Source organism: Nothobranchius furzeri, chromosome 1, assembly GCF_043380555.1.
Source record: "Nothobranchius furzeri strain GRZ-AD chromosome 1, NfurGRZ-RIMD1, whole genome shotgun sequence".
Lineage (NCBI taxonomy): Eukaryota > Metazoa > Chordata > Actinopteri > Cyprinodontiformes > Nothobranchiidae > Nothobranchius > Nothobranchius furzeri.
In genome coordinates this window covers 87514257-87525558 of record NC_091741.1, presented here as the reverse complement: position 1 = coordinate 87525558, position 11302 = coordinate 87514257, and the positions used below count along the sequence as shown (strand labels likewise).

The window sequence follows — 11302 nt, the reverse complement described above, 5'->3', positions numbered from 1 at the left end:
CCATCATTGTATCGATTTCACTTCCCTACAGTGACCATGAAAACCTTCATTTGTAAGACAAATGCACCGTAGACAGCAGGAGCCACATCGTGCTTCCCCGCCGTACTTCACTGCAAGGGAGTGATGTATTAAGGCAAATAGGAACCTTCCCTTCAAAACCAGCAGTGCCATTAGATATTGTGTGTGTGTGTGTGTGTGTGTGTGTGTGTGTGTGTGTGTGTGTGTGTGTGTGTGTGTGTGTGTGTGTGTGTGTGTGTGTGTGCGTGTGTGTGTGTGTGTGTGTGTGTGTGTGTGTGTGTGTGTGTGTGTGCGTGTGTGTGTGTGTGTGTGTGTGTGTGTGTGTGTGTGTGTGTGTGTGTGTGTGTGTGTGTGTGTGTGTGTGTGTGTGAGTGTAGTTATATATCAGGAGAATAACCTGGCACGGTTTGATTGAGCAGCTATCTTGGCTGGGAGATGGTTCCATGATGTTTGGACATGAATGATGGTCCTGCTTCGTCATGCAAAGCTGCACAGATACAGTACACTCCACCAGACCAAACGCACCTGAAATTGGTTTGCTGTCTTCAGACGGAAGAATAAAACCACATAATTGTTCCGTTACCATTCACCAGAACACAATTCAGGTTCGAGCTGCCAGAAATGCACATTTCTTTTTTAATGTAAATAATTAAAATTAGGACTGCAGCTATCGATGGTTCTAATAATTGATTAATTAGCCACAATAATCAACTGATTAATCGAACAATCCTTTGCTTCCTTAACTTAGAAAATATGGTAAAAAAGTAAACAGAACAATACAAGTCATCCAGTATATTTCTTTAACATTCAGCTCATTTTCATTAACTGTCTTTAAAACAGCAGCATGTTCAGCTGAGAACAAATTTGCTTGGATCAGTCTGTTAATTGAAGCCAAATACTGAAATATAGAGAAACAAATTTAGTTTACCAGCTTATAATGATGATTATTTTACAAACAATACAAATAATAAACTCCAAAACAAGTAATATTGACTTAACCCTCCCACTGTCTTTGACCAAGTTGACCATTGAGCAGGATTGACGGTGCAGGAGTGAGGTGGTGCTCACTTCATACGCCTGCCACATGGACCCAAGGGATAAACCATCAACCCTGCTCAATGGTCAACTTTCCTCACAGGGTCACACCCATTAGGACAGTGGGAGGGTTAAATATGAATTTAGTTTCTGTAAAGAAGATAAAACTGTAATGTTACAAACAGATATAACCGAAAAATAAAAACATGCCTGCAAAACCAAAGCCAACAAGCAAACAATTTCATCTCAGTCTCATGACTTGCAGTAAAACACGAAAAAAAAATAAAAATAAAAACACTTGTTGGCTTTAATGAGTAGCAGCTAAATATTTCTCAGATGACCTAGATGCTTTGTGCTGAGATCTTGGACTGTTGTAAATAATTAGCTTAGTGTGACGTTAGCTTAGCGCTAAGCTAGTGGTCGTGTCCATCGGTAAGAGTTTGACATAGTCCCACATTTTGGAAACTTTTTGGGGTTTTCTCTGAGTGTCGTCATCCCTTTTGCATTCGCCCTGTGGCTCGCTCTAACTGTATCAGCAGTTGGAGCTGCAGTAGCAGGACAAGCGCCCTTGTTGCGTTAAATAATGGGAAGGTCACAACGGAAGATTGTTTAACCCAAAAATGAAAGTAAACAAAGTGTCGATTCACAAAATGAAAGTCGAACGTTTTAAAAAATTGATATGACCAAAGTATTCAAGTATTCGTTTCAGCTCTTATTAAAATAACTGACTGACAGCGAGCATTTTGAAATCAACCTAATTTTGCTGCAACACAACTTTAAACGCAAAATTTGTCAAAGCAGAGTCAATTAACAGCCGACCAACCTCATTTTGGTTTTTGTAAAGGTTAATTTGCTTTTTGTCAGTTAAAGCAACTAAATGTGGAAATGTTTCTCTCAAATAATAGGAGGGATCATTTTTAGATTTGTTACATAAACAAAAAGGAATATTTATTTCCAGCTGCCAGGGAAAACCAGACGAACAGTGGAAAGATCCACAGTGTTCAACAAGAAACGTATCTGACATTTGGGATGATGAAACCTGGAGCAAGTGCACCTTATCATCTTTGTTTATCTTTTTTTTTTTTACTAAAACATAATATTGCAGTTTCTTACATGCACAACCAACCTGTGAGCCTACCTTACTCTGACACTTTACTTCACACCTTGTTGAGCTGCTTGACTCTACCTGTTTGCTTTCTAATAGCCTCATAAAGGTGGGCTTAACCAGCAGCGTATACAGCAGGAGAGCTGAAACCAAAGCCAGCATGATGCAGTATTAGGGATGTGTTTACATGAGGCGGACTGGGATGAGCCCACCCAATGTTATAGAATTACTGATAGAATGGTTTATATGTGCAGGGCCACTCAAACATTCTGCATTAAAAATTTTATGGCGAAGCAAATCCTTAAACTTCAGATATCTGCAGGTTAAAATATTTAGTCATTAGCTGCTATATCCAGTTGGAGTGTATTATTTTTACTGATATAATCTCAAAAGATACAACTGTGCACATTTCTATATTTTCATCTTTTTTTAAGATGAAATATCTAAGATACAATGCAAATAAATAAACAGCTCAGTCCTGGTCTCTGGATAAGATAAGGATTCTTTAGTAGAAAACTTTCACGGTGACCTTCCGACTTCCTGAAAAGTCTAAACTTCCTCAGTAATGTTTGCAGTTTCTCTTTTGCCATTACATTAGTCTTATTAATGAATATGAGACAATGATTTAATTCAAGTTTTCTGAAAGAATGTTGCTTCCTTGACCTTCATCGATCTCACCTGCATGTGTGCTGTCCCTGCTAAGCTCACAGCTGGAGACTCAACATCAGCAACAACCCTCACCTCTTCTTACTAACAAAAGGGGTTAAAACCTAGAAAAACTCTCAAATGCTTCAGCTCATAATTTTTCTTTCAAAAACAAAGTATCAGGAGATCCCACTTGTACCAAACTGATTCTTTTATAAACACCTGGTAAGATTACATGTTAGAATGCTTTAGTCAAAAGCAGGTAGGCTCAGAGGTGCTTAAGTCCTTTAATTAGGAAAAGGATGTAAATGTGTCTTCTTCGACAGTGTATGGCAGGCTGCCCCGTTGACTGACATTTGAAGTGGTGAGTATGTCATGTTTTTTATCCAATAATATTCAGAGACCGTTTGAAAGACAACCGTAGATCCCGCCCCATGATTGAGATCCATCTATAGGTCGTGGCTAGACGACAGCATATATTCACATATATATGATGGCTTTCCAAGTTAAGGAAGCTTTATTATGATATGATGTGGAAACATTTTATTTGTTGTAAATAGAAACTGTACAATGTCCTGGACACACAGTTTTTTAAATGTGTAAAAAGAAGCTGGAGGAAGGGATGGTTTATATTGCTAGAATACACCTGCAACTCTTGTGGTAAACATTGGGTATAAATAAGCTCTCTGGCCTTGCAGTGTGTGATTCTTTGCTCTCCTCATCAGATTCCTCCTCTCCCTGGTTATGAATATTTAACGCAGCTTCAGACCGACAGCCAGGAGCAAACTATGGAGAGTAAAAGTGAGAAAGACTGAAACTTAAATGAAAGTTAGGCTTAATGGTAAATCATTTAGGTGGTAATATTTGAGTCGATGGTCATGTTCTCCTGCTGACAGCGGGCAACAGGGGTGCAGAAATGGCATGATCTCAGGAGAACAGAAACTAGTTCAGTCGGTCGCCCAGTTGTAAAACCTCGACATGCTGCTGACCAGCTGCTCCCACTAAAGCTTTTATACCAACTGTGTGTTCACTTACACTGCTTTACCAAACCAGTTTAAACTGGACTGCACTGCAGTTCTAGGGAGGTTTTGTTTTAATATAAGCAAGGCAGCGTTATTTATACAGCACTTTTCATACACTGAAGCAATTCATTGTTATAGTTAAAGGTCAACTTTTAAAAACATTTTCAGCAGTCTCTAAGAGAAATGAATGTCTTGTAAGTCGTTCTCTGGAGAAAAAAAAGCTCCAGCGCACCTTTTGGTGGATGGAGAAGTCAGCTGGATTTGGAGTCTCACTGATATTTGAACATCTTGTCTCTGATTGGCTAACAGCAACACGAGTCTACCACTGACATGTTCGATTTTCAAGGTTGATGTTTTATCTCCACAAATAGAAGCAGAAGAAGAAAACAAACTTTAATATAGCGCCTCTCAAGATGAAAATTACAAGTCGCTTCACAAAAATGAAGAACATTAAAGTACAAAAAGATTTTAAAAAATTATTAAAAATATGTTTTGAAGGAGAAAAGAAAAAAATGTAAGGAAAGGGAGAGAGAAAATGAATAGGACAGAGGAAAGGTGGAATAAGAACAGAAGGAAAGGTGGAATAAGAACAGAAGGAGAGGGTGGTGACGAAGAATTATATAGAAACTGTGGGTAACACTTTACAAAAAGGTAGCCCAAGCAAAATTGTGCTTTGTTAGTGATGAACAACTTAGGGAGTAATGAGTAATGATGCAGTGAAGAATAGGTAGTTAACCAGTAGTTACTGGTGAAAATGCTCATCAGTCTTTTTTCAGGGTCTAATAGGTAGTTAATCTATACTTACTGGTAAACACCCAGCAGTCTTATACAGGGACTAATAGGTAGTGATCTATGAACGTAATAAGGAACAAATCCCAAATGAATGTAATGCCTGTCGACCATCTTTTGTAAACTTCATGAAGAATGCAGATAATTTGCAACATCACAGTGATTTAACATCACTGGTTCAAACCTAATTTCACTCGTCTGTCACTTCGTCGTCCATCGTCAGCATCCGTCCATCTCGAGATGATGGAAAGTGGAGCCTCCTTCCAAGTACCTACTCAGGAACTTATCTGTACTTACTCAATAGTTAACCATTACTTATATGTTGTTACATGGCCATTTACCATAAATACGTTGACGTTATTCACACATCGTTTTCTTTCATCTTGTGTGTGGTAATATTCCAGAGATGGGTGACCAAAATCCTGCAGGTTACAGTGTTACCTGGCTCAAATCAATAACTAACAAAATGTTCAATGTTTAGGGTACTTTTTAAATTAATCAGAAAAGTAAACTAACATTTACTTTTACATTTATAAACTTTGAAATGAAAAGCTTATTGTAAAGTGTTAGCAAACTGATTTATAGTAAACATCCAGACATGAAGGTTTTTCATCAGATTTGACACGATGGTTAAAGTGAGGGTCAAGGCCTGGGTGGAGACGTATTTCATCCACACTTCCTGTTAGGAAAATGCTTCTGAAAGAGGTGTCATCTGGCGGACCGAGAGAGCGGCACTGAGGCAGTGATAGACCCCCTTAACCCCCTGTGCTGTCAGAGTTTCTCAATCTAAAAATGAGTTGTTAACGAGCGTGTGTGCACTCGAGCATGCACGCACTCGCACAAGACTTACCGCTCAGGAGAAGAGTAGATACAGATTCTGCAGCATTCTGGAGGATTTCCTGTTAAACGCGATCATTAGATGAAAAGGGGAGGAGGACATTTTTTTCAAGGAGGCCAGCGGCTCAGAGCGCTAATGTGTCAAATCAGCAGGTGAGTGGCTGAGCCAGGTGGAGGTGCTGCTGCCTCACCTGGAGACCAGTGCAGTGCAGTGCAGCCACGCAGTCATTTGCTGACGTTGCCACATTTTTCAGTTTAGCCATCAGCCACAGCTGGTTCTACATGAGCAGAATTTTTAACCTGAAGATGGAAATAGAATTATGGTTTTGGGCTGAAATATTAAATTTAAAGTAAGTTGCACTAAACTGCCATACTAATGATTACACATGTGAACAGCACTATCAGACACTCATCTATACACGTTATTAGCAAAAAAAAAAAAAAAAAAAAAAAAGTTACTTTAGGCGTTACTTGCTCTTTAAAGGGACTTTACGGAGTTTTGAATTTTTATGCTCGCGATCGCCCCCTCAGGCCAAAAGAGTAACTGCAGCTTCAATAGTAGGCTTGTGCACGAGGCGCGCATGCTGTACGTGCACACTCCTTAACGAAAATAACAGCTGAGACAGTCCCGTGTGTGTGGCCCGGAGGACAGAGTACAGGAGAACACGCAGCTAATTAATTAAATAATTTGGTTCTGTACCTTTCTCTTCAGCACAGCCGACAAAGGTTTATGATGGGTCAGTCTTCCTGCATGCTCAAGTCATTCCCTTCCCTTGCTTGAAAAATGGTTCCAAAATGAAAGTTGAACCCACATCTTTTTTATCTGTGAATTCAATGCCGTTCGGCGAGTCTCAAATAAAAATTTGGGCATCTTACTTTAAAAAAATATAACATTAATGTAAAAAAGAAACTCTAAATAAACTATAGTCACATCCAAAAACGAACCCAGGTCTTCTGCACGAGAGTCCGACATCTTACTAGGTGAACTAAAGCACCAGTGGCGTCTCTTGCATCTGTAACATTTATATCCTTGATGACAGCTGAAACAACGTTCAAAGAACGGTTTGGAGCGAAAATGGCTATTTTGTTGCTACTTTGCAGGAAATATCTAGAAAAAATAGCTAAGGGTCCTCAGAAATGTAGCTAGGTTCATCACTAGACGTTAGGAACAGCGGCAAAGTCGCTGAGTTGGCACTACCTCACTCTCTGCTGCTAAAGCTACTGATAGCAAATGCTACGGGCTATGCCTGAGCGTGAACGCGCATAAAGCAGCCTGCTAGACCCGAGCAGCTCTCTTTTTGTGATTTTACAGAACAGGCAATCACAGTAAAAATGCCAGGGCTCATTCTACAAGACCAGGGCATTGCAGGAGAATGTAAGAAATGTATTATTTCTATACATGTTTTGAAGAAACGGGAGGAGGATGCATGGATCAGCATTTTACTAAGAAAATCCAAACCTTGTTTTTAGGACTGTAGCTTTTTCTGTTTGATAGTCTTTAAGTATTTTCTTTGCTTTGACATTACTAAACTAGGAAAAGTTTTAGTATTTGCTGAAGGGGAAGAGGAATGCAACAAACAGTTCCTCCAAATGTTGTCAGTGTCTCAGACTTCACCGTATTTTAATTAGTGACAAAATGTTTCACCATGTGACTTCTGTGAGATCGGGCTCTGAAACGTCTCCAAAGCAGCAGCCAGAATAAAAAAAAAGCAGTATTTTTATCATAAACCACAAATATTTGCTATTCTTGGCTTTTGGAAAAGATCAGAAGTTTCCTTTTTTTTTTCTCATAAAGGGCAGTCTGTCATTTTTAATGCTGGGTGATGTCATAGAATGTGAAAAGATGCTGCTGGTATTCAACAAACCTTTACATTTCTTTCACACAATTTTTACATCAACTCCTAATGCAAATAAACTGACCTATATTCTCTAAATTTGTGGAAAGATTTCATGATGTGAGGGAAGAGTCTAACCCACGACATACAGAATCAGTTCACGGGCTTCGGTAAGAGTTTTTAAAAAATAATTTATTAAGAGGAACCAAGGGAGCAGCCTTAATGTGGCTGAGATCTTCCAACAGGAGTCAGGTGCGGGAATCTCCCGACAGAGGGAGGTTAGGTCCAGCTCAAAGAGGGCAACAGGGGATTTGAGTTATCCTTGAGGACTTACAGTTTGAAGAGGGAATAGCTTGAGGGGGGAGTGGTCCGGTCTGGGTAGATGGGAGTTCCTAGGAGCCGAGGTCCAGAGATGGAGGTGGAGGGAGCTGAGCGTGGTGATGTGCAGATCCAGGAGAGAATAGGTGGGCTGCTGGAGGCGACTTTGGCCAGGGAAGGACTGAGAGACAAGCGGGTGCAGAGGTTCTAGAGTTCTGCAAGTCAGAGATGAGGTGGAGGTCTTGTCTGGAAACAAGCAGGACGTAAAATGCAAAAATCCAAAATACAACAAATACTCAAATGGTTAAGAGCTCAAATATAATCTCTAGGTGGCTGTAGCACGGTACCCAGGTAGAGTAATAATCCAGCGAAGTGAAGATGTCTCTCAGCTGCTTAAGTACTCCCTGGCCGACTGATGAGCTGATGATCAGCAGCTTGGCCACCTCCAGTCCAGACACGCCCACCTGCAGCAGGAGACTCAAAACCAAATAGAAAGTCGTAGGAGGAAAACCCCAGACCGTGACATTATTTTTCAAGAGACATATGTCAAAAACGTGTAGATAAAATAAAACACAATTTCTGGTCAAGAAAATAAGATTGGCAACATTCACAGATAACATAAGCCAAAAGTGCTTTGCAATTAAATAAAAACAATTTAAAAAATCAATAACAATGAAAAAAAAATCATAAAAATTTTAATTTAATTTAATTTAATTTTGCCAAGGGCAAGAAAAGTTATTCCTGTCATGTTGCACAGTTTGAGTATTTGTTAAGCCTAGTTGATGCTTCCACATCTGCATAAGTACGAAGACACACAACACCATTATCCGCAGTTGCAAGGGCTCACAAGGACACACAGAGTCGAGCCCACTTTTCTAAACATCCTGTCCCTCGTGGAGCTGACGCTGAAGCACAAACTGGGCTTTAGTCAGTGGTGTGGGAGGAACAGGAAATGCAGGTTTAATTGGTTTTGGAGGTTAAAAGCACCTTTTGTGAAATTTTATCAAAAACATTGTAAATCATGACCAATCTGTTACTTCGTCAATGGGAAAAGCAAAAAAAGGTGACATGCTGATTAAAGTCAGAAACTTTGCAAACCAAACTGATGTTGCAAGTGGATCATAAAAAACATCACACTACCTGATTTTTGTCTGCAGCTAAGCATTGACTCAGACTGCTAGAACAATTGTAGTGCTGCCACGATTGGTCAATTTGTCACGATAACATTGACAAATAACGTATTGGACAATATCCAAACCACGGCACTGAGATAGCCCTTCTGAAGATCTTAAATGATTTTAGAGCAAACTATGATGCCTGGAAGGGGACAATGTTGGTTCTACTGGATTTAAGCGCTGCCTTCGATACAGTAGACCACACCATTCTTTTAACCTGTCTAAAACGGATCGACCTCTGTGGCTTTCCTCATAGATGGTTCACTTCTTACCTCACAGACAGGACTTATAAAGTAAGTTTGGATGCCTGTTCTTCTGGGGTCCAAAGTATCACATGTGGTGTGCCCCAGTGTTCAATCTTAGGCCCAGTGCTTTTTAACCTCTATATGCTTCCTCTTGGCAGCGTCAATAGGAGACAAGGGGTTGACTTTCACAGTTATGCTGACGACACGCAGTTGTACATCTCCGTGTCTCCTGGTGACACACAGCCACTGGATGCACTTTTTAACTGTATTTTAGACATTGAATCCTAGATGGCAGGAAACTTTCTCCAGCTCAACCAGGACAAAACAGAAGTTTTAGTCATCGGTCCTGGGGCTCAGAGAGAGAAATTTTTACCGAAACTAAAATCAATGTCTTTTAATCCTTCTTCACAAGTAAAGAACCTGGGTGTGATTTTTGACTCTGAGCTAACTTTTATCCTTCATATTAAAAACATAACCAAAATAGGCTTTTATTGTCTAAAGAACATCACCAGAGTCTGCCCCTTTCTCTCTCAAGCCAATACAGAGATGCTAATACATGCTTTTATCACTAATTGATTTGACTACTGTAATGCCCTGCTTTCTGGTCTTCCTAAAAAGAGTATTTCTGGTTTACAACTTCTACAAAATTCTGCAGCACGTGTACTGATAAGGACCAGGAAGCAGGAGCACATCACTCCAGGTTTAGAATCGCTGCATTGGCTCCCTGCATATTACAGGATCAATTTTAAGGTTCTCTTAATGGTTTTTAAGTGTCTTAATGGTCTTGGGCCTTCTTATCTTTCAGAATTGCTTTTACCATACGAACCCTCGCAGTATCTGCGCTCCTCCGGCAGCTGTCTCCTCGTGATTTCAAAGTCAGGACACACACTCACGGCCAGGCGTCTTTTAACTATCATGGCCCTCGCCTATGGAACGAGCTGCCGGGGGACCTCAGGGCTGTAAAGAATGTTCACATTTATAAGAACAGGCTCAAGACCCACCTTTTTAGTTTAGCTTTTAACTGATCACTATTTATTTAGTCTGTTTAACTGCATAGCTTGTTTTTATTTATCGGTTTATTTTTTACAGTTCAGTTTTATTACACATTTCTATGTTATTGTAGCGGAAATCCACATTTCATATTCTCAGATTAACTTTCGTTGGATTCACACGAAGAAGAACATAACCATTTTCACACAAAGCTTTTCTTTCTCTCACACTTAGCAGCAAAAAGGGGAAACTTGAAACTGGCCTGCAGCTTTTCAGCATTCTGGTTGACTCCTACGATTCTCTCCCAGGGTCGTAAATTGCACAAATTTGACTGGGGTTACCTTCTGTACCAATCGGAGAAGCAGGACGATATTAGAAACTGGTCTTTGTTACATCAACTCGTCAAGACTGACCCTTACTCAAGATGGGGGTAGTCGTAAAACTTCTGAGGTCCTTCTGGAAGCTTTAGACTTGAGTCTTTATAAAATGTTGTATTTCTATTTATCTACAGTCAAAGAAGGTGTTTTAGGTTATTTACCATAATAAAATTGAGGTGTTCAAAGTAAATGCTTGAGCTCTTATAAGTTACAAACCTAAATGCTTGTTTGTGTTCCTCTTTCATGTTAAACATCTGCCATTTTTGTTTCTCCAGTTAAAGTTCATGCTAATGGTAAAACTGTCCAGTTTTAAGACATGCATTTAGTTCTTGCCTGTTTAAAGTAATACTTTTGATGCCTCATCTGGATAAGTTTGGTAAATTGTGATATGAACCTTTCACTGTGGGAAAGATTGTTATTTGAAAGAGCCATAGTGCCATCCAGTGATTAATGAGTTAAATGCATGTGGGAGTGACCAAGAAAGGGTATAAAGGCCAGAGTTCAAACCGCGTGATGGCAGAGCAAAGAACAAAGATGCCTAAAGCAAATCCCTGCTATGGCTTTTCCATCTCGCCTAGCAACAACGCCGCTCTCAAAGTTCCCAAGTCATTAGTGCTCCCAAAAAGTACAGTAGAACTCAGCGGCAACTCCGTTTGTTTTGTTTTGACCTTCTACGTAAAACCGGTCGGCTTGGTCCGGTTGAGTTTTCACATTAAGAGTTAAAACTAATTTGGAGCAGTTTTTGATCCAACATCGTTTTTGAATCTGGACCCGCGCTTTGAATTTTACATTTCGGTGCAGCTGAAGGAACCTAAAGTCAAGCCACGGTAGAGGAACACATCATCCTCCACTCCAAAGATGCCATTGACCAACCCGGGAGCCATAATCAGTCAACCCCAAGGCTGCCTCAG

The 11302-nt window shown here is 40.0% G+C and overlaps 1 long non-coding RNA gene across 1 annotated transcript; it reads right to left on the bottom strand.

Annotated features, from left to right (window-relative positions):
* Positions 1 to 7457: 7457 nt before the first annotated feature.
* On the bottom strand, positions 7458 to 11024 carry LOC129162882 (uncharacterized). The gene is made up of 2 exons (XR_008562867.2): positions 7952 to 11024; positions 7458 to 7850 (listed from the first exon to the last, which is right to left on the bottom strand). It is a non-coding gene; the product is annotated as an uncharacterized lncRNA (long non-coding RNA).
* Between the last annotated feature and the right edge of the window lie 278 nt (positions 11025 to 11302).